The sequence below is a fragment of the Ursus arctos genome, unplaced genomic scaffold, assembly GCF_023065955.2.
Source record: "Ursus arctos isolate Adak ecotype North America unplaced genomic scaffold, UrsArc2.0 scaffold_28, whole genome shotgun sequence".
Classification (NCBI taxonomy): Eukaryota; Metazoa; Chordata; class Mammalia; order Carnivora; family Ursidae; genus Ursus; species Ursus arctos.
Window position 1 is genome coordinate 11,400,084 of NW_026622963.1, and position 7,980 is coordinate 11,408,063.

Sequence of the window (7,980 nt, forward strand, 5' to 3'; positions counted from 1 at the left end):
TTATTTGGGGATACTTCAGTTCCCAAGCAGAAGTATAATGTTTTAAATGTTGGTGCTGTCTACAGTTCATCATGATTTCCATGGGTTTTAATTATATCAGTTGCCAAATTCTAAAAGCCTTAGGATCCAGAAAACCACAGACGCTTTCTAGTCCAGTATATGCTGCAAATAGGGAACACCTGAGTGTGCGCTTGACACTGGCATATGGTGATGATGCCACCCTTGCCTTTAAGGGTAATGTGGAGTCTGTTACAGGAGACATAGACAGGAGCAGATAATTTCCATACAGGGCAACGACTGTAGTAACAAAAGAGTGGGAGTGCAGAGGAGGTACCCAGAGGGTCAGAGGCGACTTCCTGGAGAAGAGGCCTAAACTCAACAGTTTGGGTAGGCTTTGTGGGAGACGGTACATAGGAGTGTGAGATGGGTGAGATGGGAGCTACAAGTAGCTCATTGTGCCTGGAGCTTAAAATACAGGGCTGGGAAAAGAAGTTGAAGTGGCAAAGCTCAAGTCCTCTAGGGTGTCCCATGACATTCGGTGGAGGTCCAATGTCACTGGAAAGAGGAGGCAGCCATGTGTGGTGCCAGTGGACCTGTTGTGGATGTCCCTGTGGCTGCGGTAGGAAGGATGATTGGAGGCATGTGGCTGGGCTTCAGTGAGGTGGTAGTGAGTGGTTCAGTGTCATGGTTTGGAAGAGAACAGGTTGGGAGAGAGCTTCAGTGTAGTGGTTTGGGAGAGAATGGAAGATCGTGGAGTAGGGCACTGTTGGTGGCCTTGGGGAGGGGGATAGTGGCATCCCATCACTGGTTGCATGTGGGACAGAGAGAAGGGAGAGGAAGGAAGTAGTCTACTCTGAGGCCTGTTTCTGGCTTAGTCAGCTGAGGAAACAGAATTAGGAACAGAGCTAGGGAGCAAGTAAGGAACACATCTAGGGGTAGGGGTTCACATTCCGTTTTGGATCTATCAATTTAGGGGAAATTATGCAGGTCTGTCCTGCCTGAAAATGAAGGTGTGGAGAGAGAAGTAAAAACTAACTCCTGTTCACAAAGCGGGAGTTAACTAAAACATCCGTGGTTTTTGAGAACTACGGCAGGTTTGATATGTCCCCGACCCTTCCCCCCTCTTGTCCCTCCAGGTTGCACAGCAGGCAGGGATGTTTTGCTTGTCCTCATGACCTTTCACTACTGCCTTCTCCCCCCAGCCCTGTCTCTTTTCCTCCCCCTTCTGGTTTTCTGTATGTACCATTCTGTGACTGCCCCATCACAGGCTGGAGCTGGGGTGAGCAATATCTGGACTGATGTTGGTTGCCTTCAACAGTTTCAGCACAGCAGAACTCAGCCTCTAGGGTAGGAAATTGCTTTGGGAAAATGTGCCAATTGCTAGCCTATTCTTTGAACTTGCCCAAGACGCTAATTCCACACACCCCTTTACTCATTCCTCTCTGCTTGCCTGGCGAAAGAGCAGCTTCCTCCCTTTACTGGTGGACAGGAGTTTGTGTTACCCTGAGACTCTGTCCCCCAGTGCTTATCCTTCAGAGGGCAAAAGAGCCACTTTTTAGATTTGAATTTAATGGATGATCCCTCAGGCTGTGCCATTGTCCCACCGTTATCTGCACATTGGAATCACCTAGAGAACTTTGGGAACTACAGATGCCTGGGTCCCAGATCCTTGGGAGCTTCCAGAGAGTGGTGAAGGCTGAGAACCACTACCATACCTATCCTATTGCCCTTTTTTTAAAAGTTAGTTTTATTTGGAAGTAATTTCAAAGTTACAGAAGAATTACAAGAATAAGAATCATCCATACAAGGCCTCAAAACCCTTCCTTTAGATTCACCTATTCACATTTTGCCCTGCTTGACCTGTCATTCGTGTTCTTGCATGTGCTGTCTCTCTCTGCACCAGTATCATGGCCTTCGATACTTCGGTGGGTATTTCCTAAGGATAAGGACATTCTGATTGAGTATAGTGAACACTGATACAATACTTAAACCTACCACTCGTGTTTCAGTTGACCTCACAATGTTCTTTATACCATTTCCCCTCCAGCTCTGGATCCAGTCAAGGACCAGGTGTTATAGTTAGCTATCCTGTCTCTTTGGTCTCCTTCAGTCTGGAACGTTGCCATAGCTTTGTCACTTACACATTGACATTTTGGAAGAATACAGTCCCTTCTTTTAAATGCTTCTCATTTTGGGATTCTGGATGATCCCTCTTGATTAGCTTAGGTTTTGCACTCCGGGTGGCTGGAGCACTGTCCATGTCCTGTGTCCTCTCAGGGTGTAAGGTCAGGAGCACACAGTGTCATCTGCCCCACGATGGTGATGTACATTTTGATCACCTGGTGTATCATTCAGGGTCCAGTGAAGGGAAAACGTAAGCAGCAAACTATAGAAACAGTTGCTAACTGTGGTAAAGATTGGTTAACTCCTAATAGCAGTTAAAAAAAAAAAGAAAGGCCCTAAAACAGCTTAGTAGGAAACCGCTCCCACCCTGAAGATCAAGGAGGAGAGGACAAGGAACTGGGAAACTCAGAGCAGGGCCCTGCAAGTCTGAGGGTCAGACCTCTGACAGGAGCAGGCGCCTGCCCTGTGCTGCAGGATAAACTCCCCAGAGGCGCCCAGCACCGAGCCCGGAGAGCAGAGCGCTGGCGCCGTGGAGAATGCTGCTGGAGCCCATGCCAGACCAAAGCAGGATGTCTCTAGCCCGGCCATCCGCTTCGCAGGCCCCTGTTGGCCTGCTGGCGGAAGAGGAATGTCGCAGCATGGCAAGGAAGGGAGACGAAGGGCAAGTTTGGCACACTTGGTTAAGGTGGTTTGTACTCTCAAGGATATAGTTACTGTTTTATCCCTTCCAGCTCAGGTGATTTCTGGAGACATACTACTCTAAGACTTAATGTTTAAATATCCTGCTTCTCACCAAACTTCCCCCAAGGTTTGGCAAATATTGCCGAGTCTGGCCTGCTTCAGTCTTTCCTCTGATGATTGTTGTTTTAGATTTCATCTTTACTGTGATGGCTGTAAAACACTGTTCCATTCTAGCACTCCTTCCTTGTTTACCAGTCTGTCCTCCCTCCCTTCTCCCCCAGTTATTTTATATATTTATATTCCTTAGGCACTGATGGATTCCCATTTTTTTCAGTGGTCTAGAATTCATTATTTTCCTTTTATGTTTTGTTTTTGGTTCTCAGATAGTTCCGGATTTGGCCAGTGGGAGCCTCTTCAAGTTGTTTTCTATGTCCTGACATTTTTGTTGAACACTTTTGTAATTTCTGACTTAATAAGATGTTCCAGGCTCTTCTTGTACCCCTGGTGCCCAGCCCTGGAATCCGTTTCTGAGGAGCCTTGGTCCCTGTTACTACCTGGGTGTCTTTGCCTCTCATCCTATCCGAGCTTGTCTTACTCTTTCAAAATTGTTTCCCTTTTTTTTTTTTTAAACAAAGTAACAGTGCTTTAAAAAATGTAAACCATAACAGACATCTATAAAGAAAAAAGTACGCACAGGTAGACAAGTGTAGCAATGGTGTGTGTCCTTCCAGGCTATTTATATATATAAAACCAGATTTGGTGGTGGGGTTTAGTTTTGCTTTTTGCTAATAAATGAATTCTGTTCTACAAGGTCTTTTTTTCTTCTTCACAGCATAGTGTGTACGCTGTATCAGGATGTAGAATTCTGACATTTTTGTTAGCGGCATGGATATACTAGTATTACGCTTAACTAGCCGTTCAGTGGGTGGACATTCAGATTGAATCCGGCCTTGCCGCAGTGAACACTTCCATACACATACTGTGAGGCATTTCAGTGTTTTTTCATTTAAAAAATTTTTTTTATTGAGGTGAAATTCACATAGCATAAAATTAACCATTTTAAAGTGCACAGTTCAGTGACATTTAGCACATTCACGGTGTTGTGCAACCACCTCCTCTCTCTGGTTCCAGAACATTTTCATCACCCATGTTGTGCATTTTTATATGGACTCAAGGATAGAGTCTTAGTAGTGGATTTACTCTGGACCAAAAGTCACATTAAAAGTTTTTCACAGCTACATCCACTTGCCCTCCAGAAAGGTTATTCCAATTTACATTCCCACCAGTGAAAGAAAATGTGCATTTCCCTATGCACTTTGGGTATTATCAGCCTTTATTTTTCTTCCAATCTGATAGACAAGAATATGTATTTTCTGACAGGTAGTTAGTAGCTAGGCCCAGGATGTTTTCAAAGATGTTTCAGCCATTGTGTCTGTTGGATTTCTAGTTCTATCGTCTGCCTAGTTTGATAGGTTGTTGGTGGTGGGTTTTTTTCCCCTACAGGGCTAAGTTTACTTAGGAAACTTTTCTATGAAATTCAGCGCCCGTTGCTACTGTGTGTGTGTGAGCTAATCTTCCTGATACATTTCCTGGCTGGTTATTGTTGGTGTATAGGGACGCCTACACTTCGAATACGTTGATCTTGGATCCGGCATCCAAGCAGTTCTTGAGAACAGTTTGTATCTTCTGGGTGGCTCTTTATTGCAGCATCTGTGAATTCTCCCGAGGGTGTTAGTTACCTTGTAGGAACACCCTAGGTTTACCTACTGAATACCTTTCTGGACCGTGCTGAGCGCATTGCTCTTGGTGGGGAAATGGACTCACACACAGGTCCTTGTCTCCTGAGTTTATTCACTGAAAGGAAAGTAGATACGGAATTACAATAATAGGATAGAAAAGAAATTTGCCTCCCCCACCTGGTATATAGTGGGCATTGAATGTCTGAAATAAGTCTCTAGGTTTTCGCTTTTTCTTTTTTTAAGCTGAGGAACCCATTAGCCAGAAAGGTTCTCATCCCTGGCTGCATATTAGAATCACTAGGAGAATGTTTACACTATTTGTGCTCAAACTCAGCTGGCAGAGAATTGGTTTCAGTCTGTCCAAGGTGGGACCAAAGCATGAGCAGTTTAAAAAGACTTGTTAGTGACTCACTGAGCAGCCAGGGCTGAGAACCGCTGCTCGTCCGGCACGTAAACGCTACAAGTGGAGCTTGAGGTGGGGCGGGGGCGCCCTCTTCCTTTGGCCCCTAGCAGGGCTTCGCCGGGCGCAGTTGCAAAGCCACGTCCTCCCCGTGGTCCTGAGAGGCCTGTGAGGATGTCGGGGACGGTGTGCCCACTTGCTGGCGGCGGTTTTGTTCTGGGCTTGTGCTGCTGCCTCACACGCCAGGATGGGAAGTAGGCAGACGGCCTGGTTCCGCCAGAGGAGCTGGATCCTCTGTGCGGAGGTTGCAGGGCCTGGGAATAGCTATGGGAAGGTGGGGGGATTAAGGGCTGGGCCTCAGTACATCTAGTTTGGCCAAACAGTGGATTGCTTCTCCTTTACTCCTTGTCACCTTTGGGGGGACTTACTCCCCAGAGGGCATGCTGCGTGAGGGTGATGCTGCCATGCCCAAAGTTGCTGCTGGTTATCGCCAAGATTCAGAGGTGGGGAGTCTTTTTGTTAAGAATGGTCATCTCTGGCTTTTAATTAGCACTTGTGTCTAATTTGAACTTTATGGGGAGAGCAGTGTACACAAGGGGCTTATCGCACCCATATTACTGATGACACACATGAGGTCCGGAGGAGTGGTAACTTGCCTAGGAGCACACAGGGAAGCCTGAGCCTGGCTTCGCCCTGCTGTTCTGACCTCAGAGGCCGTTCTTCCGCCCCCGCCCCATCTGTCTGAGCAGCCCTCCATCAGGAGGAGGGCTGCAGTTACTTGTACTCCCAGTTACACACACGCCAGCCGCCTCTTTGACCCCATCCATGTCTTCTGCACGGAGGGCTGTCCGTCCACACGATCAGGTCACAGCCGCTGAGGGTCTGACCTGCCTGGTGTGAGTGGAGAACGCTGCAGAGGCAGGGAATCCGACTTAGATTCACTTGTGGGTTTTTTCCCTGGGATGAGTTGTGACCCACAAGTTGCTTCCAGTTCCATTGTCTGGCTCCCTGAATGACTGGAGCGCGGGCTCTGTTGTCTAACACTCCTTGCCCAGCGTGCTCTGGGGCCTGTAGACGTGGCAGCACCCATCCAGGATGGTGATAAATATCCAGGCCAAAGGTTCTTTAAAATCTCTGCAGTCAAATGGAACGCTCCGTCAAGGTGACGAGGTATTTTCAGAGAATAAATGAAGCACTGATGCCTCACTTTCTCTTTTTCCTCCCTCCTGGCTGCCCACCCGTGACCTGATCCTGCTATTAGTCGGCGTGGCTGCCCTGCCTCTCCTGGGCCCTTGCTCAGGCTTTGTCCCTGCTGCTAACCCCTTCTCTGCCTCCTGCTCTGCCTGGGGGGACCTGCCCATCCTCAAGGCCTGGCTCAGCTCAGAAGTCACTCCTTGGGGCGCCTGGGTGGCTCAGTTGTTAAGCGTCTGCCTTCGGCTCAGGGCGTGATCCCAGGTCCCTGGGATGGAGTCCCGGGTCCCTCGGATCGAGCCCCACATCAGGTTGCCTGCTCCGCTGGGAGCCTGCGTCTTCCTCTCCCACTCCCCCTGCTTGTGTTCCCTCTCTGCTGGCTGTCTCTGTCAAATAAATAAAATCTTTTTAAAAAAGTCACTCCTTACCTCCTTCCTTTACCCTCTCCTCGCTCGTGTCTTGCAGCCTGTAAGTTACCAAGTCCTGTTGATCTGCTTCCCTCGTCCTTCCAGAATTGCTCACCAGCCCTATTGCACTTCCCTGATAAGCCACCATCACCTCCGTGTTGGGCAGCCTGGGCCTGGCCTCCCGGACCTATCTCAACCGGCTTGCTGTCTGCCTTGTGTCAGAGGGATTATGGCCTCTGTGTACCCCCTCCGGAATGAGTGAGCTCTTTGAAGGCACCCCTTTATCTTAGCACCCTTCTGCCCCCCCCCCCATTATCAAATACAGGGTCAGTCACAGAAGTCATCAAAATACCAGTTGAATTCTTTCTGAGGTGCCTGGCAGTTCTCGCACATGGCTGTCCTAGGCAAGAATTGTCATAGGCTTTTCTTCACAGACTTCTCTCTCCTTCGGGGAGTATAAGACCAAGCACGAGATTACGTGTTTCTTTCCGAACATCCCTATTTATAAACATCAGATGTGTCAGGGCGTTTGGTCAGTTCTCTTGTAGGATATGCCTTACAGGGGAAAAGGACATTGTCAGAAGGATAGAAGTCTCAGTCTGATTTTTCTCAGAAGCCCAAAGCCTTTCCCCACCCCATCTGCTGCACGCCCTGTGGTCGAAGCACCGGTGGGTGACACCCTGCGGAGGGCCAGCTGGAGCCCTGCGTCCAGGGGCCTGCCCTGCCCCGGGCCGCCTTGTACCTTTCCACCCGTGCCTGGCCCCAGCATGAGTAATACTTGGGTAGAAACACAACCCTTTCACTGCTTGATAGACTTGTGAGGTGCCCACACCGGAGACAGGGGAGAGGCTGCCCTCCAAAGGCACTTTCCCTCCCAAAGAACAAAGCCTGTCCCCTCTGTCACCAGGTGCCACGTTTGTGTAGTCACACACACTTGTTTGTTCAGCTGGGGAAGATGAGGCATGGCTGGAAGTCTGCAGTGGCCACGGGAGCAGCCGCCTTTACAGTGCCCTCCTTGCCTTCTGCCTAGTGGAGAGCTTCGTCAGAGGCCTCATTTTTGCTACTGTGGCACCTGACACTTGCCTGGGCAGTGGGCTTTCATGGGTGCCATGAGCTGCCTGTCACCAGAGATGTTGACGCCGACGGCGGTACCCAGTGTCCAGTGCCTAGGGGCGGCAGGCAGGGCATCGTGCAAGAGGTCAGATTAGATTCTCCCAGAGTCTCTTCTAGTTCTGGATCCTGGGGGATTCCAGTGCTGACCCTCACTCCCTTCTCCATCACACACATGAACCCTCTCCTGGCCCATGGTGGGCTACCAGAGGTGGGCAGGAGCAGAAAGGAACCACCATTCCTCTCTCGGAATAGCCTCCCTGTTTCCTTGGCTTTTCTTGGGTCACCTATTCTCAGAAGTCTCACGACTGCTCTCAACCTCGGGACA